Source organism: Panthera tigris, chromosome B1, assembly GCF_018350195.1.
Source record: "Panthera tigris isolate Pti1 chromosome B1, P.tigris_Pti1_mat1.1, whole genome shotgun sequence".
Lineage (NCBI taxonomy): Eukaryota > Metazoa > Chordata > Mammalia > Carnivora > Felidae > Panthera > Panthera tigris.
The window spans coordinates 112,408,607-112,430,527 of record NC_056663.1 but is presented as its reverse complement, the minus strand read 5'-3'; the positions used below and the strand labels follow the sequence as shown (position 1 = coordinate 112,430,527).

General features: G+C 38.9%; 1 protein-coding gene across 1 annotated transcript in view; it reads right to left on the bottom strand.

The window, feature by feature from the left end:
• The window catches only part of ELOVL6 (ELOVL fatty acid elongase 6), a 142,216-nt gene that overhangs the window by 53,665 nt on the left and 66,630 nt on the right, over positions 1–21,921 (bottom strand). The gene's annotated exons all lie outside the window — the stretch shown is intronic.

Genomic DNA, 21,921 nt, shown 5'->3' with positions numbered 1-21,921 from the left:
GGAGTATGGAATCCAATAATCTTCTAGATTAAAAAGCGACTTGAGAGACTACAGTGAAATATAATACGTAGAATTTTGGGGGCGTTTACTTGACCAAAGCAATTGCAAAAAGATGTTTGTAATAAATTCAGAATATAAATCAGAAAGTTATTAGTCATAATTTTAAAAGCAGTTAATATTTATGGGTGAAATTACATGTTTTGGGTTTGCTTTAAAATATCCCAGCAAACAAAACCAAACCAATATTAAAGGTAGAGAGTGGAAATTAGATTTTTTTTTTTTTTTTTTTAAATTAAGTAGGCTCCACACCTAATGTGGGCTTGAACTCATGACCCTGAGATCAAAGTTACATGCTCTAGCGATGAGCCAGCCAGGGGCCCTGAGATGTAATCACATTAACAAAAAGGATGATGAAATACAGGGGCTCATTATTCTCTCTTTTCCTTAGTCAGGCTTACATGGAACTCTCGGTCAGAAGCATGCAAGCAATATGAAATAGAATCTCTAGGTCCTGCTGCTTTATCACCGTACGATGGGGAAGTAAACAGTAATATTAATAACGCCAGTAAGAACAAAAACAAAAACAAACCCAGGATTCTATAGAACTATGACTCCATAGAAAGTAACAGAGGCCTCGTAAATAATTTAAACATCTAAGCGAACTTCGTATAAAAAAAGTAGTATTTCTCTTAAAATGGATATTCCCCACTCAATTAGATTAAGAGGGAAATCATTGAAAGTAAGTTACAAACATAATACAAAAAGCAAAATGAATGAACCTAAAGAGCATTATTTGCAAAATGCCTCATATTTTCTCCCCTAATTGCTAATACTTCCGCTGTGTATTGCTAACTAAAGAGGGATCTTATTAATTACACAAGCAACACACCTACTTCAATGGATACATGTTACTTACTTGGTGGACACCACCCAATAAAGCACTAATTCCAGAAATTAACCCATAAAGGTGGAATAAGCCACTTCCAAATGAGGTTTGCAAACACTCTTAGAAACACAAGACCTGACACGTAGTAACTTACTTGATAAAATGTTCATGAATGTATATGAATTTTACAAGTGTACGTCATTAAATTACTTTGAGTCCTAATCAGCATCTGTATTTATATGCAGAGACTCACTATAAAACAAGCACACAATTTTATCAAGTTAATGTAAGCAATAGTCATATGAAATTGTATATATTCTTTTCTAAATTAAAAAAAAGATTCTTACCTAAATTGCAAAGGTAATGATGAGTGACAATTCATAGTATGATTTAGGGAGTGATTCCTTAGGGGTGGGCATACATAGTGCCCAAAAGCTTTCTCTAATCCTCCTAATCTCCCCTAATGTAGGTAAAGCATTATCTTCATTTTATGGATAAGCAAACAGGCTTAGAGGTTAAGTAGCCTCAGATCTCCCTATTCTCCTGTGGTAAACTTTCAGGAAGGAAAAGAGTGTGCCAGAGACATAACACCTGATGTGTTACAGGGATAAGAATTCCTCAAACCCTCCTACTGAATTGCATGGTCATTGTGTAACCGTGTAGCATGTTGTTTAACTGTGAACTGACCAAGAGGACTCTCCATGCCTTCGCGTTTCGATTGTCATATTTTTGGGGCTGAGAACACTTTGATCCAAACCCTGTTTACCTCCTAGAGAATACAAATTAACTATATATACCCCTGAAAGCTTTTCCTTAAATTACTGATCATTCTCTTGCACATTCAACCTAATTCAGATTTTGATTATGGTTAGAATAAATGTATTACTTGCAATTATGCACCAAATAAAATGGATGTCTTTATATGATCCTATCATTCTAGCCATTAAGGGGAAGATAAATAAGGTGCCTTGAAGAATCAAGAAAAATATAAAAATCTTCTCTTAGTACCTTTTCCTCTATATTTCTTCAGCTATGAAATGAGAATTAGTCCTAATGCACTACTAACTTTCTGGCACAAACCATTCTCTTTTCTACATATTTTCTAGAGATATCTTGACAAACCTTCAATTCTATAGCTATGGCAACCAAGTCAATCAATATGGACTCAGAGAATTTGAGAATTGCAAGAGACCTAAGCGACGGAGCTCAATTTCCTTGTTCTACAGAAGAGGGAATGGTGGATGGGGTGGGGTGCTGGTGACATTAGTTTCTTATGGTCACATAGCTACATTCTGTATAATGGCCAAAACTACCAAAAGTTTGCTCAAGCAGATAAGTAAACATAAATTGTCCAGGTTATGTCTGAGTCACATGGTATAATAAAAATAAGTTGCTTGTTGTTTACTATACAAATCTTCTACTGTGGTGAAATTCAAATATGCAATGCTTTAGGTTAATTTAGAATTAAGCTCAGGCTTCTTCTGTGAGAGGGAGCCATCTAACGAAGCCTTAACTCTTACCTCTTCAACTGAGAAATCAAAATGTATCATGTATAGTTGAATGTATTATGAATTTTTCCATTTAGCTTAGAATAAGGTAAGATTTTTCTTTAGCAAACTGGGCAGTTTAAATGGATTCAAATTGCCTTTCAGTTCTGGCATCTCTTTTGTAAAGTTTCAATTATAATCAAGATGAATAATGACTTCCTGCTAGCCCACTTACTATTTAATGGGGACAGATGACTTCCCTAATGCTTCAATGGTAATCTAATAACACTTCATATTCTGGCATGCCTCCATAGCTGGGTATAATGGTAACACTACATTGTTTTGTTACCAGATAACTAGCAATTTCCAGATGGTAAGGACGCTTCCTGTTTAACCAATCTTAATTGTATATTATTTAGCACCACCCCTCGCTACAGGTGCTTAATACTTTTCAGAATCGTGCTTCTGTAGCTATAATTACAAGGTAACCAACTAAGTGAAGATCACCCAGTTGAAATACTGAAGTGCTCTGAGCTTGTTGTGCTTGTATTTACCCTTTCTCCGCCTTCCATTTCTGTCATGGATGTGAATGGAAATTAGCCCATAACTAATAAAAAATAATGGCTTTATTCATTATCCTTAGAAAGCTGGATTTCTCTATCATGCTACCCTGGTCCCAAACATTTCTGGGAGATGTTTTTTTCTGTTCTTACCAGAGTAGCTGCTAGTGATCTGTGTTTATTATTCTACCCAAATAACACTTATCAAAGAGTCCTTACACATTCAAATGCTTTTTTCCCCCCAACTCCTGATATTCCACTGAAACCAGGACCTAGCTTGAGTCTCTTTAACACTCACATCAGGATCTGTTGGCTGACCTGTGTTTCTCCAAGAGTCAAAGGAGTTCTTTTGAGAAATGGTGAAACTTTCACGTGGGTAGTGTTTCAACACAGGATAATTGCTAATGAATAACTTGGGGAGATGGCCTGAACTCCTTTGTACCCTGGTGACCTTGTTTTTGTGGCTACCGTGCACGTGTAAGGTTCAAGGAGTTGTGAAAATTCAAACAAAGCTTTGAGGGAGAAAAGAAAAGGACACCTGAACACTTCATCTGCTTTTGGCAGATACCGAGCACAGAATTTTCTTGTTAAGACTCTGAAACTCAGAAACAAATGCTAATTGGTGAGGCCACATCTCTTTTTAAGACTCCTCCTTTGTTCAGCTGCTAATTCAAATCAGCAAACAATTCAGAATTCTGAAAGTAATTTTAAAGCCACAAACAAATTGGAGACCTGGAGACAGAAGGAAATAACACTCAGCTTTTTGCCAACAAGACATTCAGTGGATGTCGATGGTGGTCATAATTTGGTAAGAATATAGAGGAAGGTTTTCTTTCTTTTAAAAAAAAATTTTTAATGTTTATTTATTTTTGAGAGAGAGAGAGAGAGAGAGAATGAGAGCAGGGGAGGGGCAGAGAGAAAGGGAGACACAGAATCCGAAGCAAGCTCCAGGCTCTGGGCTGTCAGCACAGAGCCCAACATGGGGCTTGAAGTCATGAACCATGAGATCATGACCTGAGCTGAAGTCGGACGCTCAACCTACTGAGCCATCCAGGTGCCCCAGGAAAGTTTTCTTGAGAGGGATCCTGAAGTTGTGCTCTTGGGAGTTCTAGCCAGGGATGGATTCTGTCATTTTCTTAAGAATTCCCCCAACACTTTATACAGGCATTTTTCCACATTGAAAATAATGGGAATTTCCAGCAGTTTTTATTCACAAGTAAATTGTAACTGGGAATTAACTCTGCCCAGAAATTCTGACAACGAATGATTTGGAAAATAATAATGGAAATATGTCCATAGTATACAAATGAATCGTGACTTTATAATTGCAAGACAAAGCCATGAGTGACTAAAGGAATGGGTGCTATTTTTTTTTTAATGTTTTTTATTTTGAGAGAGAGAGAGAGAGAGAGAGAGAGCGCCCGCACGCATGGGCAAGCATGAGTGGGGCAGAGAGAGAGGGAGAGAGAAATTCTCAAGATAGTGACCTGAGGCGAAATTAAGAGTTGGATGCTCAACAGACTGAGGCACCCAGATGCCCTGAAAGGGAGTTATTCTAATCAGTTATGTTTGACCCAGGAAACCAAATAATGCATGATTTCTGAGCTTCTTTGAGTTGCAAACACTCCTTTATTAATCTGCTTTCCTTTCTGATGTGAATGGAAAGATCACAAGTTCTCCTAATTTAAAAAAAAAAAAAAAAGATGAGAAAGCCATTTTTTGGGATTCTGGTTTTCTGTTGTTGAAGTTGGCCATGGTCAAAGTAGAGTCATATTTAGTATGATGGATTCAGTAACTGGATTGAATAACGTGGCTACACATCTCTTTCTAGGAAAGTACACTTCTCTTAAAACAGACCTGTTACAGAAAGTTGCTTGTACGTATATGTCTCACATACCATTTTTTCCCCTTGTCACCTTTTTAAAAATCTTGATTTCTATTCTTGTTGGCTTTCTTTTTACAACTGAAAATAGGCTGTTTCTACTTGCAAAATGTTAAAATCACGTACACAGCCCCATAAAAATGTCATCTCTCTAATAAATTGGCAAGATACTCATTAATGGCCTTTTTTTTTTTTTTAAGATATTTTCTGTTGCCGATAAAACATGCCGACATCCATCCATCCCTTCACAATTTAAATGAACTGCCACCATTTTTATTTGCAGTGTGACTGGTATGCCACTGAATGAAAATATAATAATAAACCAATCCCTGTGTAAGAGTACATTCTGCTTCCACTAGTCTAGTTAGAAAGACAGGGAAAACGTGTGTTATGTAGATGACAATGTGTGACAAGAATTCTGAGTAAGGAGATATTGCTGTGATGAGAAAATGCTCTGTGGAAGGTTCGACTCTGAGGTCGACCCTGTAAGGCTTTGTATAGTAGACAGAAAAAAGTGGGGATTTGGGGTGGGAAGAAAGCAGTGCCTTAGGCATGAGCTAAATTGGGAATGTAGTAGGACCTGATGTTTCTGTAGGGGGTGGGGAGACACGTGGAAGCGAGTCAGTTCAGAAGTGCAGGCTAAAGATTGCTAGAGTTGTAGCAACTGCACAGCAGTAAGGACAATATCTTCACCTCAAGGTTGCAATAAGCTGTGAGGTGTGTGGTTGGTAATTTAATATCGCTAATAAAGTATAGTCCTAGAACTTGTGGCTTAATTTTCCTTTTCCTTCCTTCTTTCTAGATAAATAAGAATAGGGGTGCCTGGGTGGCTCAGTTCGTTGAGCCTCTGACTCTTGATTTCGGCTCAGGTCACAATCCCAGGATCGTGGGATGGAGCCCTGTGTCTGGCTCCTGCTGAGCATGGAGCCTGCTTAAGATTTTCTCCTTCTCGCTCTGGCCCTGCTCACACCCTCAAATAAATAAGTAAACAAACAAACAAACAAACAAACAAACCAGTAAAGAGATAGGTAAGTAAACAAATAAAAATAGATTCACTCATGTGTGTACCATTATGTGCCTGGGCTGAGAGAAGGGGGGAGTGTTACCACTTGTGGTCCCAGGAAAGATAGATGGAGAAATGCTGGTTCAGGCCATGGATAGCACTCAAAGTCTTTGAGCTGGCTGGGGGTGGGCAGATGTGGCTGAAGTTTGACTCTAGTCTCTAAGTCAATGCCCTCTGGCATGTTCCCCACAGCCTACATTGTTGGCATCTGTAGCTGCAGAAGTTCCCGAGGTGCAGTGGTGTGAACTGAAAGAACTTCTTTAATGAACTGCTGTACTTCACAGGAATTATCAGATGGGACCACCTTCAAGTTCTATTCACTTAAGAATATTCTCCTATCCTATGCAAACAATAGCAAACTGTCAGGCCAACCATGGCACTGTTTCAATAAAGCCGATATCTGGTTCAGTGTCCTCAGCTGTCCTATAGAGGAAATGTCAATTTCAATCCTAAAATATGGCATCTGAGACAGATGCAATAAAATATTTTTTCTGTTTTAGAAGACACGGTTTCATACAACTGATCAGAAAGATTCAATATCACAGTCAGGAATGAAAGATTATTGAGGATTAAAAAACAAAGAATTAAACTCTTTCTTTGAAAAAGGTTAGAGTTTCTTATCTCCTCAGAAAAAGCAAAGCTTGCTACCACCTCTAAATAGAAATTTTGCCAATGGTCTTGGTAGACAAATGTCCCTTTTCAAAGCAAACTACAAATGGGCTCTGCGTTGACAAACTCATTTATGGTTTCTGTTTTGGCTGAGAGTATGGCTCAACCTGATTATCTGGTACTGATTGTCACTTTGAGTTAGAATTGCCAAGTAACCATCTCATACAGTCTATCAGCTACTGATACTGGCAAAACATTAAACTCTGGCCATTAAAACAAAACAAAACAAAACAATGAAATCTAAACAGGAGACAGCATGCAGAAATAGAATGCAGAAAGTGGGTTCCATCAGCAATTTGCTTTCATTGTGCTAATTCCTTTAAAGAAATGCCCTTTGTTCTAAGAAAAAAGAAAGCTTTCTTCTGAATTTCCAGTGAAGAAATGCTCACCCATTTAAGATGATAATAATGAATAAAATGAATATAATGATGAATACAGAAAGCGTACGAAAATTCTGAAATGACTCCTGTTAAGTAAGCGCAGTGAGTGACTCCCTGTTACCAGATTAAATTTTACCGTTTACAGTCTTTTTTTTTTTTTTTTTTTTTTTTTTTTTTACAGCCTTAAAGGCTATTAGTAGGAGAGAGAAATGAGGCGTTAGGGACTTTTTTTTCCCTGAAAATAAAGTTTTCTTGGACCGGAGGTTACACAATGTCTGTTTGCTTGTTTTTAAATCTTGTTATCTATTCTAATGGCCTGCTAGCCATAGAAATTTGAAATTAAAAATTTCATAAAATATTAAAAAAATATATTTAAAAAATTAGAGTCAAGTATAGAAATTTGTTTCCTGCTGTCTTCATCCTAAAGAATGTCCTGTAGAAAACAGATTTATCTGAGTTGCAGACTAAAACCAGAAGTGAAAACAACACTATAAAAAGCATGTATAGTTATTCACAATGGAGTGGAAACCGGATTTCACGTTTACAAGTCAGTCCAAGTCAGACACACCATTTCCCCAGACCTAAAATCAAAACGACAGCTGCACAGACAACTCATAACAAGCAGAAACATATCCAAATTTAAGAGTGCTTTAGACTCAAGAGCTAATCGTTTCAACTGAAAGATGACCCATTTCTGTTGCAGTCTATACGACCACCTTATATTTATCAAGTTTTAGTTTATACTCATTGCTTCACGCAACTATAAAGAAGCTAGAAAATACTTTCGAGGAAAAAAAAACAACCCACATGTTTTCATGTTAACTACTGGGTGATTAAATATACTGTTGCATTGGCTTTCGCCTGGGTATAAATTCTGAAAGAGGGTTGGAGAAGCAATGAGAAATCATGTCCCAAATGCTATTTCTAGATTAGGGAGAAAATAGCCCAGAAGTGATAAAGACTTCGTGGTATATAGCTCAGATACTTTTTTATCACCAAAATAAGATTTACATAAGAAATTTAAGCCTGAGAAAAAAAACTGGCAATGACAAGAAGAAATATATTATTAGCAAGGTAGTGGAAATGGCAGACTTTTTCACCCATGAGATACCTATCACTCAGTTACCAAAGAAATAACTCTCTTTTCCCCTTGAAAATAATATGGCAAGATTTAAAAAAAAAATTTTTTTTTAATGTGTATTCATTTTTGAGAGAGAGACAGAGTCTGAATGGGGGAGGGCAGAGAGAGAGGCAGACACAGAATCCAAAGCGGTTCCAGGCTCTGAGCTGTCAGCACAGAGCCCAACGCAGGGCTAGAACTCACGAGCTATGAGATCATGACCTAAGCAGAAGTCAGATGCTCAACTGACTGAGCCACCCAAGTATCCCAAGATTTTTTTAAAGTTTATTTATTTTGAGAAAGAGCGAGTGAGCGAGCGCATGTGTGCATGCACAAGCAAGAGAGGGGCAAAGAGAGAGACAGAGAGAGAGAATCCCAAGCAGGATCCACACTGTCAGCCACATTGTCAGTGCAGAGCTCTGCGGAGGGGACGGGGTCAAACTTGCAAACAATCACTCATAATATGAGATCTTGACCTGAGTGGAGATCTAGTCAGTTAACTAACTGAGCCACCCAGATGCCGCTGGCAAGATTTTGATTGGGGTATTCACACTGCTCCTTCAAAATCTGAATGGTCCTTCAGTGACGTAAAATAAGGCCTGTAGACATTAGCTTTGACAACTTTGGGAACGAGGTAGTTTGCTTTCTGAATTGGATTGTATTGCTTTCCAATTGCTGCTGCAACAATTTCCCACAAATTTAATGGCTTAAAAAACGTAATTACTTTATAGTTCCAGAGGTCAGGAGTCTGGAATAAGTCTTATGGGACTAAACTCAAGGTGTATCCAGGTTGCATTCCTTCTAGAGGTTCTAGGGGGCAATCTGTTTTCTTGCCTTTTCCAGCATCCAGAGGCCACCTGCATTCCTTGGCTTTATCCATATTCAAAATGCATTGTTGCACCTCTGTGTCCATGGTCACACCGCCTACTCTGACTCTGCTTTTATCACCTTATCACTGTCTCTGAGTCTGATCTTTAAGTCTTAAAAATTCTTGTGATTACTTTGGGTCCAAGGGATAATCCAGGCCCATACCCTGGAAAGAAAGGATCTCTAATTTTAAGGACTTCATGTGATTACACTGGGCCAACCCAGATAGTCCAGAATAATCTCATCTCCAATTCCTTAACCTAATCACATCTGCAGTCTCTTTTGCTGTACAAGATAAAAAACATATTCACAAATTCCAGGGATTAAATTAAAACACGGACATCTTTGGGGGAGTATTATTCATGTTACCACAGGGATTCACCTAAATAATAATATCTAAAGCCATTTTTCTGCTGCAACTCATAGAAAGTGCTAGTACAGGGCAAACCTTTATTTTCTATTCTTGATTTGTTACATCCAAAGCCAGCCTCTTCCCTCTACGTCAAGAAAGCAGTTTAGAATGCAAGAGGCTGAGAGTCACATTGTTTCGGATTGTCCTGAAGCCACTCATGTGTATACAAACTCCCAAATATCAGTACTTGAACTCTTAGTAGTAACATATGATTTAGCATATACCTTACAACGGAGTAGGCAACAGAGCTTGGAATTTCTAGTAACATACACAATTTGTTAGAAACGACTAGTTTGTTTAATTTATCCCCACCGTGACAAGTTCTAATTGTCATTTTACACTCTTTTGTGACAACAAATATTTGGCTTGTGGCTAGCGTCTGCATTTTAATCTGAAAATGTATGCTACAGGTTACACCCAGTACATTTTCCTCTTTGTGGCAATTCTGTTGTTCTGTGCTTTATCACTTTTATTGTTAAGCCTTTATCTCAGGATGAGTCTTCATCTCAGGTGGCTAAGGAGCAGCAGCATTTGATACAGACGGTAGCTCCTTTTCTGTAACACCTTCTTCACTTGGTTTGGGGACACGATTTTCCCTTATTTCTTCCCCAACTTCACCATCTGGTTCTTTTTCATCCTCTTTTGCTAGTTCTTTCTTCACCTCCCTAATCTTTAAACTTTGAAGTGTTCCCGGGCTCAATCTATGGACTTCTTTTCTTTCTTTCTTTCTTTCTTTCTTTCTTTCTTTCTTTCTTTCTTTCTTTCTTTCTTTCTTTCTTTCTTTCTAATCTATACCAGTGGTATACATGGGGACAATGATTTTACCCCTCAGATGACATTTGGCAATGTCTGGAATCATTTTTGGTTTTCACAACTAGATGGAGGTTGGCTACTGGGATCTAATATGTAGAGGCCCTGGATGCTGTGTAGGACAGCTCTCCACAACAAAGGATTACCCAGCGCTAAATGTCAATAGTGCTAAGGTTGAGGAACTCTGGACAAGAGAAATATAAAGAAAGATATTAAGAAATCATAAAACTCGAGAGAATGTGTGTTGAAATGTGATACAGCTTCAAAAACCACATTTACTGGATGGGATGATGTCACTTATGCTTCAGATACACGCAGGCTGAATCGCTTCAAACTGATTCCAAGCACAGAGTAAACTTCTCATTTCAAATCAGCAGTTCAATTTAGAAAGGAAGACAAGACAAAACAACTAATTTGGGTCAATTTTTCCCTCGTGATTCTAGAATTAAGTTCACTTCTACCTACAGTGGAAACACCAGCCTGGTAAAGACTTGAATAATCAGTTCTTACAAACTCTACATTTGTTGCAATGCTTCCTTGTCATGAAGGTCATAGTACCTCTCTAAGAGAAAGGAATAATCTGAAACGAAGGTTAGGCATTGCCAAGACAACCTCCTGCCCCACGCACAGAGTTCAAATTCTTCTTGAAGTAGAATTTCAGTTTTTTCCAGTCATCTCTTTACTAACCCATTCTACAATATAAGATCATTCCACGATAGTTAAGTTTATTCCTAACTTAGCTCCAGGTGGGGCAATGACGTAAAAATACATTAGACCATCAGAACTTACAACTGTTATGTAAATCTTATACATTCTTACCCACTCTCTACTAAATCATTAAGTGTGACAAGGTGATAACAATAAAGGTTTCTACGACATAAACTTTTTAAAATTAAGAGTGGGAAAAGCTCTATTTTCTCTCAGGATTATATATGGAAAATAGGTATGCTCATTGGATAAAGCATGCCAAATGTGACAAACAAAATCAGTGGCACTGTTTTCTAAATCTTACAACAAATTATTACTTATTTTTTAGCTCCCCTCAGGCCTCTGCTCCCCAACATTTCTGCCATCTTGGGAGACACTGATTCTCCTCTGATGATTATGTACAAAGCTGAACAAGTGAAACAGGAAGCTGCTCTCTAATGTTCATGTCATCTGTTTCTACTGGGGGGGACCTGGGTGAAGCCTGCCAGATAGTGTCCAAAGCTGGTTTAGGAGCCTTTTATCTTTACATCTGTTTACATCATTTCTCACAAAGACTTTCACTTCGCTTCTCCCCCCGCCCCCTTCCCCTGTTCATTCAAAGGTTCAAAGCTAGAGAAAAATGATAAAAAAGATTTGGGGGGAAAACGGGTGATACTAAAAGTCTCAAGATCTATTCAAAAAAGTAAGAGCATAGCTTCCCTTTCTTTAGAGTGAAAGAGGAATTGTTTTATTTGTACAAGTTTCTTTTTACTACTAGGTTGTGAGACAAATAATTTCTTTTTTACTTGTTTGTCAGAGGAGCCCTGGGACACAGCTAAGGTACGGCTGGGATTTATCAAACATGGGTTCTGATGAAGGAGATTCTCGAGGTAACAAGGCCCACAGGATCCTTTTCTTCAGTCAGTTTCAGAAGAAGGTGAAAATGCTTAGGGAGAAAAGAGAGTGCATCTGACTCATGGATTTTTGAAAGCCTGAAGGTTAATGTGCTTCCTGTATTCCCAAGAGCATTCCCTTTGGGATGTGCATTAGAAGGGAATGTGTCCTTCAGACTGCTGGTGGTCGCATGCATATGCTGTCAATAGAGAGCAGTCACTCTAAATAATAAACCCCAGCCTTTGTTTTTACCATTCTCTTTCTACTTTTCTTATTTGTCAAGACTGATTTCCTAAGCAACAAATTTGAGAATATTGAAAGAATAGTTTTTACTCAGCCATGCTGACCCAGAAAGGTTTCCCACTAAAAGAAGGAAATGAGGGGGCGCCTGGGTGGCTCAGTCGGTTAAGCGTCCGACTTCGGCTCAGGTCATGATCTCGCGGTCCGTGAGTTCAAGCCCTGCATCAGGCTCTGTGCTGACTGCTCAGAGCCTGGAGCCTGTTTCGGATTCTGTGTCTCCCTCTTTCTCTGACCCTCCCCCATTCATGCTCTGTCTCTCTCTGTCTCAAAAATAAATAAACGTTAAAAAAAATTTTTTTTAAAGAAGGAAATGAGTTTAAAAAAAGAAAAAAAAGAAAGAAAAAGGATTGACCTGTGTTTACTTGAGACACATCCTTTAATCCAAAGCATTTTTGAACCAAGTTGAGAAACACTAGATGCCTGCGGGCTACAACGACATTTAAAAGTATTTACTGAACACCCACTGGTTGCAGCTATCTATCTACACAAATCTCTGCTACAGGAACTTACTGGTCCATAACAGACCCAAAGTTAAAGGCTGCCTTGGAATGCACAACTGTGCATTGCTCTAGACCAGTAAAATAGAATAGGTTTCAATTTGGTCAAATAGTAACTTTAAAAAGTTTTTTTTAACATTTATTCATTTTTGAGAGTGAGAGACAGAGCATGAGCGGGGGAGGGGCAGAGAGAGAGGGAGACAACAGAATCTGAGGCAGGCTCCAGGCTCTGAGCTGTTGGCACAGGGCTCAATGCAGGGGTCAAACTCATGGAGTGCGAGATCATGACCGAGGCAAAGCTGGATGCTTAACCGACCAAGCCACCCAGGCGCCCTACAAATAATTTTTAAACTGAATACTCACTGTTCCCTAGGCACTGTTCTTGGAACAGTGTTCTTGGAACCATGCACTTAATGTATATAATGTCTCTTATCTTTTTAAAAAGATTTTTAAAACTCATTTATTTTAAGAGAAAGAGAAAATGCAAGGGGAAGGGGCAGAGAGAGAGAGAGAGAGAGGGAGGGAGAGAGAGAGAGAATCCCAAGCAGGCTTCATGCTGTCAGCACAAAGCCCAACATGGGGCTTGAACTCAGGAACCGTGAGATCAAGACCTAAGCCAAGATCAAGATTTGTACGCTTAACTGACTGAGCCATCCAGGAGCCCCCTTTTTTCCTTTGAAAGCTGAAAGAATCCTACAAATTAATCTGAATTCAATTCTACTGGCTTAAAAAAAATTTGGAAACATGATTAAGTTTCTATTGAGGCATGCTGCTCTTGGAGAAGCACACTGTATCAAGCACTGTTCAGGAATGCTGGACAGCACACTATCCAATTTCTTTCGTTCTTGCTGGCCATGCTGATGTATTGCTTTTCCAATAGAACCATTTGCATAAAGCAAGCAAAAGATAGAATAGACAGGTATGAAATGAGACTGGCGCCATGACAGCATGACTTTCCACCTGATAACTGTACCCTCATCTGTCATGAATAGAATCTTCATTCACTGACATATTTCAAGACAAATTTTGTGAAGAGCTGAAATCAAAATAATGACAACAAAACATCCATACTTTTACAATTCTAAGTAAAACATATTTGTTTTGATCAGGATCGTTCTATAATCTAAGAAAATTCTAAGATACCATTTGACGTCTATCCATAGGCAAGAAGACAGTGATAACACCTGATTCAGGAGAGGATACAGTGACTCAGGTCTTGCTGATGGGAAGGTAACAATCACAAATCAGTTGGTTAAGCGTCCGACTCGCGGTTTGTGAGTTCGAGCCCCGTGTCGGGCTCTGTGCTGACAGAGCAGAGCCTGGAGCCTGCTTGGGATTCTGTGTCCCCGTCTCTGACTGCCCCTCCCCCACTCACACTCTGTCTCTCTCTCAAAAATAAACATAAAAAAATAATCAAAATGAAGATTTTATAAATAAAACTAATAAAAAATATGTTCTTATTGCTAAAAAGAACAAAATGCTAACAAACACACAAACCATTTGGTGGTGGTTACATGTATATTATGTAAAATTACACAAATTTTATTCCACATACTTTTGCAGTCTTATTGGAAGATGCTATAGTAGTCACTCGCCATCACACCTACCGGAGTCACCAAGCCATGGGTTTCAATCCTGGCTGCCACATATTGGTTCTGTGATCTTGATCTTTTTTTTTTTTTTAAGTTTATTTATTTATTTTTGATAGAGAGACAAAGAGGAAGACAGAGAATCCCAAGCAGGCTCTGCTGTCAGCGCAGATCCCGACGCGGGGCTCAAACTCATGAATCATGAGATCATGACCTAAGCCAAAATCCAGAGTCCGAGGCTTAACCCACTGAGCCACCCAGGCGCCTCTGTGATCTTGATCTTGAGTAAATTACTTTACATTTTATCTGCCTCAATGTCCTCACCAAAAAAAAAAAAAAAAAAAAAAAAAGGGAAAATAACATTTGTTTTTCTCAGGCTTATTGTAAATCATCAAAATACCGGACTTGGCAGGTCTAATGCATTATAAGTAATCAATGCATTAGTACCTAATGCTATTGATTATTATCAAGAAAAAAAAAGACATTATAAGATTAGAATCAAATGCAAAATCAGGCTGGTTGGGTCTTTGTGGCTAAAGGCATTTCAAATTCTATTTAGTCATTCTGACACCAGCAGTCGTTGAAGCTGACCCTGTGTGAGTACTTTAAAAAACAATAAACAAAAGAGCACAATCCACGTTTGTAGGTAAACAAGAGCTTTTATAAAAACAAGTCATTTTGATGTCACAGCTTGAATACGGAGAGCAGTAACACCGCGGAACAATCATTTAAACACTTTATTCCCATAAAAATTTGTAGACAGGATGCAGGACAGGTTTCTTAGATGGCACATGCAGGTAACTTTTGAACTGAGCCCACCTCAGTACTGGCCCACCTAACAGCAGTCTATTTAGGAACAGTAACCATTTAAGAAGTGGCTGTAAATGAGTCTTCTAAATTAGATATTTCTAAAATAAAATGAAAATAAAACTGTTATGGGTAGATACCCTTTTTTTTCCTGACCTATTTAAGGAGGAAGAGAAAAAAAAGGTCCCTTTTATAGTCATTTAATTACTAGGGTGGCAGCAAAGAAAGGAATAGAATTAAACCGTTTGGCTGATTTATGCTGCAGCTAAAAGGTCCATGGAATGTTATGACGTTAATGTTGTACATTGGTCATTCTTTTCGCAACTCACAGTATTTTGACAATAAAAAATGTTGACCGCAGCAAGTCTGAGTGAGATGAGGTTGGCCATGCAGCTAGGTGAGTGGAGATGCGGTGTTGGGAAATCGTTGCCCTGCCTTGGAGTGCACAGGGGGAAAGCAAACGTGGCCACAAGGTGAAGGTTTGATCTAATATAGATTTGTGAAAGTGACATAATTTTCTGATGTCAGCAGACATTCAAAGGATACACATGGATGCAGGATACAAATATGGTACTATCTGATTATTCCAGACCAGCCACTGGCCAAGAATCTGCCTTCAATTCCACACATCTGGCATTGGTGAACTGACCGATCACGAGTTATTTGACCTGAACTGCACCTTTTGCTTTGGCTGACAATAAGCTAACGACCTTGGGTCAATGTCTAGTACTGCCTGTTGCCCAGGATTTTCCTTAGACCTTTACAAGAAAAGAGACCTGCCAAGGGAATTTAAGTAGAAGTCAAAAGGGGCTGAGATTATGAAAGTGCTTTGGAAGATTTCTCTTCTCAGTATCTTCATTAGGCTCCTACTGGCTGTTTGGGGCAGTGGGCGGGCAGCAAGAACTAAACACACCTTTTCAGCAGCACTGAACTTCACTCACCTACACAGCCGCGGGGCAGAGAGTTCTGTGTGGCAGTTCTCAGTATGAAGGAGCTCCGACAGGAAAAGATTTAATCACAAGAGTAGCAAGTAATGCTAAAAATCTAACCTCTATTTTTAGAGTTAAATCTTTCTCCCAGTTGCATACTCTTTGGCTATGTCCTTTTGAAGTGTCTCAGTATATGAAATTGTCACTCAAAATGTGGCACAGGTATAACTATACATAGGTGAAGGCAGCCTGGTCTGACATTGGCAGCATGGTCAAGAATTTTTATCCATAACTATATATGATAAAACAAAAGCATTACCTAATTGACACCAACATGATGATTCTTTTTTCTTGTTAAACTGATGAATTCTGGGGGTAAATTGACTGAATCCAACAATTTATGTCATATATTCACTGAAATTTATATGGCCTACGTTCACCGAAAACTCATGTCTCCCTGGCTGCCCCAACTAAGGAAAGTTGTATATTTTGACAACATGAGTAGCCACGTAAAAAAATTAATTTTCAGAGCTCTGGGGTGGCTCAGTTGGTTGAGTGTCTGGCTCTTGATTTTGGCTCAGGTCATGATCCCAGGTTATTGGACTGAGCCCTGCATTTGGCTCTGTGCTGCGTGTGGAGCCTGCTTGGGATTCTCTTGCTCTCCCTCTGACCCTCTCCCCACTCTCACGCTCTCTCTTTCTCTAAAATAAATAAATAAATAAATTAATTAATTAATTAATTAATATAAACAAACAAAACGAAGAAAAAGTAATTTTATATATTCTTTTTCAGTTCCAATTAGAACTCCTAATTACTCATTTAGGGGGTATTAATTGAGCACCTACTGCGTGCCAAGTGCAATTCTAGACTCTGGGAATACATCAGTGAGCAAAACAGACATCAAGGCCTACTCTCATGGAGCTTGCAAGTCTGGAGACAGGCAATCAATGATATGGTATGTTAGAAGATTATAAACACTATAGAAAGAGGAAATAGTAAAGCACTGTAAAGGGAAAATAAGGTGCAGAGTAAGGAATCGATCAGAATTTAAAATAGGAGAGCCAGGAGCGCCTGGGTGGCTCAGTCAGTTAAGCGGCCGACTTCGGCTCAGGTCATGATCTTGGGGTCTGTGAGTTCTAGCCCCGCGTTGGGCTCTGTGCTGACAGCTCAGAGCCTGGAGCCTGCTTCAGATTCTGTGTCTCCCTCTCTCTGACCCTCCCCTGTTCATGCTGTGTCTCTCCCTGTCTCAAAAATAAATAAACGTTAAAAAAAATTAAAAAAATAAAATAAAATAAAATAGGAGAGCCAGTGTAGACACACTGAGGTGAACTTGGGCAACAGGCTTTAAGGGAATGAGGGAGTGAGTGAAGCACTCTGGGAAAAGGTGTATAAGGCAGACAGAAGTGGCCAGAGCAAGAACTATCTCCAATGCTTAAATTTACCAGGTGGTGCCAATTTTGCTTTTGGAAAATTCAGTACCCTAAGATATCCTCTCAGAACGTGCCTATAAGTGTGCATCCAAGCAATAATTCTGCTTCTTTCAGTAAACTTTCATGTCAGGACAACCGTTTGCATATTCATAAATGTCATTCAAGAGGAATGAGCATGAAAGTACCTAGACTATGGTTAAAAAAAGTTTAATTTCTAAAAGTACTCTTATTTAGGGAATAATTATAAATCTGAGTTACTAAGAAATTCCAGAACCTCTGAATCTCTGATAGTACCTGTTGCGAAGTAAGTTGAGATAGTCCATAGATGGAAGATTATAAGGTACCTCCCTTACCATGGTAGGGTCTTGAATTAAGACAGATCTAAAAGTAGCTTGACACTTGAGGGGCTCCTGGGTGGCTCAGTCAGTTAAGCATCCAACTTTGGCTCAGGTCATGATCTCACGGTTCGTGAGTTCAAGCCCCGCATCGGGCTCTGTACTGACAGTTGAGAGCTTGGAGCCTACTTTTGGATTCTATGTCTCCCTCTCTCTCTGTTCCTCCCCTGCTCACACTCTGTTTCTCTGTTTCTCTCTCTCTCTCTCAAAAATAAATAAACATTTAAAAAAACAAAAAATAAAAAATAAAAGTAGCTTGGCATTTGAGATGAATTTATGTAATCTTTCATAATAAAGAAGGTGTGTTTTGTTCTTTTAGGATTTCCTCTCGCAAACCTAAATTTGAATATACAAAAGCAAAGGCTGTTTCTTCAAGAATTTACCAGGATTACTCCTGAACCAGAGAGACAAAATTTGATTTTCTACAAGCACATTAATTTTGCTTCACAGGCAAACTGGTTTTAGGTCCAAGTTGGGGAAGAAAGATAATAATTCCTGACAAGGACAAGGAAATAGGTTTTCCATTTTCTTCCTGAGTCAGCAGGAACACAAGTAGGACACAAGTGACTTTCTAATGTATGTTTCTTTCCCTAAGTGCACATAGTAAAAAGCAAAGCCTAATTGTTTTGTGGAAATCAGAACTTTATTCTAAAAAAAGGCGAACGAACATGAATAAAATACATTTTTTTTTTTTTTTTTTTTTTTTTTTTTTTTTTTAGAGAAAGAGAGAGCATGAGTGGGGAGAGGGGCAGAGTGAGAGAGAGAATCTTAAGCAGGCTCCATACTCAGCACGAAGCCCAACACAGGGCTCGATCCAATGACCCTGGGATCACGATCTGAGATGATAACAAGAGTCAGAAGCTCAAGTGAGCTACCCAGGTGCCCCACAACTTTTAAACTAAAAAAGGAACTAAGTGAATTTAAAATACACACACACACGCACACACACCTACTATAACAACTGTTGATTTCCACTAAAAATTATTAGGCCTTTTACTACAAGACTTAAGTGAGTTGGTGTGAAGTTTTAAATTTTTAACCAAGTAAAAACACTACATGCACTATAGACTGATCCCAATTTTAGGAAGTCATCATAAAATAGAAACATAAACACTTCAAAGGTAAAGTTTCTTTTTGGGCAGAAGACATGAACAGACATTTCTCCAAAGAAGATAGATAACCAAGAGATACATGAAAAGATGCTCAACATTAAATATCATGAAGGAAATGCAAATCAAAACCACAATGAGATATTACCTCACACCTGTCAGGTGGCTAAAATGAAACACACAAGAAGCACCAAGTGTTGACAAGGACGGAGAGAATAAAGGAACCCTCATGCACTGTTGGTGAAAATGCAAACTGGTGCAGCCACTGTGGAAAACAGTATGGAGGTTCCTCAAAAAATGAAAAATAGAAAAACAAATTAAAACCAGAACTGCCATATGGCCCACTAATTGCACTACTGGGTATATGGCCAAAGAATATGAAAACACCAACTCGAGGGGTATCTGGGTGGCTCCGCCGGTTAAGCGTCTGACTCTTGATTTCAGCTCAAGTCACGATTTCACGGTCATGAGATCAAGCCCCACGTCAGACTCTGCACTGGGTGTGGAGCCTATTTAAGATCCTCTTTCTCCCTCTCCTTCTCCCTTCCCTCTGCCCCTTCCCTGCCCCTCACACACACATGCACATGCTATCTCTCTCTCAAAAAAAATTAAAATAAAAAAAACTAAAAAAAAAAAGAAAACACTAATTCAAAAGGATATGTGCACCTCTATGCTTGCTGCAGCATTATTTATAATCACTTAATTTTGAAAGCAGCCCAAGTGTCCATCTATAGATGAATGGATAAAGAATATGTGGGGGATGCACACGCAAGCACACACAGACACATACACAAAATGGAGTATTATTCAGCCATAAAAAAATGAAACCTTGCATTTGCAACAACGTGGGTGGATCTAAAGAGTATAATGCTAAATGAAACAAGTCAGTCAGGGAAAGACAAATACCATATACTTTCACTCTTGTGTGGAATTTAAGAAACAAAACAAATGAACAAAGGAAAAATAAAAAGACAAACCAATACACAGGCCCTTAATCATAGAGAACAAACAGATGGTAACAAGAAAGGGATGGGGGATGGGTAAAACAGGTGAAGGGAATCCAGAGTACATGTATCCTGATGAGCACTGAGCAATAGAATTGTACACATGAAACTAATTTAACACTGTATGTTAACTATACTGAAATTTATGTAAAAAAATAAGGTTTCTTTAAAACCCAGGTGTAACTTTTTCAAAAAGAATCTCTTTTTATATTTTTTTGGTTTATCTTTTCTGATATCACAAAAAATATCTTCATTAACTGTATGGATCTCAGAGATATCGCCAACTATAAAGGAAAGGCCAAAACTTCCTTAATGTAAAGGAAGGAGTGGATGAACACTAATTTTCTAAATTAAAAAAGATACAGCGAGATGATTGGTTTGTGATGATTTTTATTTTCTACTTGTGTTTATGTGACATATATTTACAAAGAGGATATACTTACCACTTTTATAATAAAAAGTAAAAACAATGCAAATTTTCATTTGAGTGAGGAGGGGAGAGAGAGAGATTGGGAGTAAGGATTAGACTGAGAAAAACTGACCCCGGTCACTGGTCACTGTTTAAGTGACCAGTCTTAAAAGATGTCAGATCCTAGTCGGAGTTGGGGGTGGGGGGTGGGGCTGGCATCAAAATGGGAGCAAAGCTTGGAATTCCCATTAACTGCAAATTAGTAACTCAGTGTTGGTGGCTTTCTGGAGGTCTGCTGAAGTGTATGTGTGGGTGGTGGTGGAAGATTAGATGCCCATTTTCTCCAACCTTCTAACAGCTCCCTGGTGCTATAGAAACAGTTCCAGAGGGTTTTGCAGGTGTTGAGCCTCTAATATCTATCTGCCAGTTCACATTTTCTTTTTTTATTTTGAATCATTTTTAATGTTTATTTTTGAGAGAGAGAGAGAGAGAGAGAGAGAGAGAGAGAGAGAGAGAGAGGAGGGGCAGAGAAAGCAGGACACACAGAATCTGAAGCAGGTTCTGTCAGCACAGAGCCCCATGTGGGGCTCAAACTCACGAACCATGAGATTATGACCTCAGACAAGATCAAGAGTCTGACACTTAACTCAATGCACCACCCAGGCACCCCCACCAGTTCACATTTTCTAACTGAGTGCTTTCACCAGCTAACCTTAAGTGTTTCTCAGTATGATCCACTGACTACCTGTCTTAGAACTTCCTGGAGTGCTTGTTAAGACTACAATATCACCTTCTCAGACCTTCTGAATCTACAAGAGTGCTATGGTCTGAATGTTTGTGTCTCCCTCAGAAATCATGTAGAAACCTTAACCTCCAAATAGTGTTAGGAGTTGGGGCCTATGGGAGGTGATTAGATCACGAGGACAGAGCCCTTCTGAATGGAATTAGTGCCCTTATAAAAGAGGCTCAAGAAGGCTCCAGGTGAGGTCTCAGAAGGCAGCCGTGTGTGTGTTCTTTTTTTTTTTTTAATGTTTGTTTATTTTTGAGAGAGAGAGAGAGAGAGAAAGAGAAAGAGAGAGAGAGAGAGAGAGAGAGAGACAGAGCATGAGTGAGGGAAGGGCAGAGAGAGGAGGAGACCATGAATCCGAAGCAGGCTCCAGGCTCTGAGCTGTCAGCACAGAGCTTGGCGTGGGGCTCGAACTCATAGACCACGAGATCGTGACCTGAGCCAAAGTCAGATGGTCAACAGACTGAGCCATCCAGGTGCCCCATGTGTGTTCTTATCAGACAGTGAATCAACCGACACCTTGATCTGGGATTTCTCAACCTCCGGAATTGTGAGAAAAATTTCAGTTATTTAAGCAACTCAGTCTGTGGTGTTCTGTCAGAGCAACCTGAACTAAGAACAAAGAGTAAACTCTGAAAGTCTGTACTTATATATGACTCTTTGGAGGTTTTTAGACTTGAGATTGAACTTTAAGATCATGATTATTTAGCTTCATATCATCAGCTACCACCAACCCTAACCCCTCTGGGTTCCTTGATCTCCTATCGCAAAGATAACACAGGTTTAGTGCATATCAAATCCATTATATCCTCCAATCAAATAAAAACTTCTGGCTAATATCCTATTTACCAAAAAAGAGAAAAAAAAAATCAGTGCATTACAGCTAGAGAAGATTTTGACAAGAGGAAAAAAATGGAAAAGTGGTAGACAATCTCTCATACTCAGCAT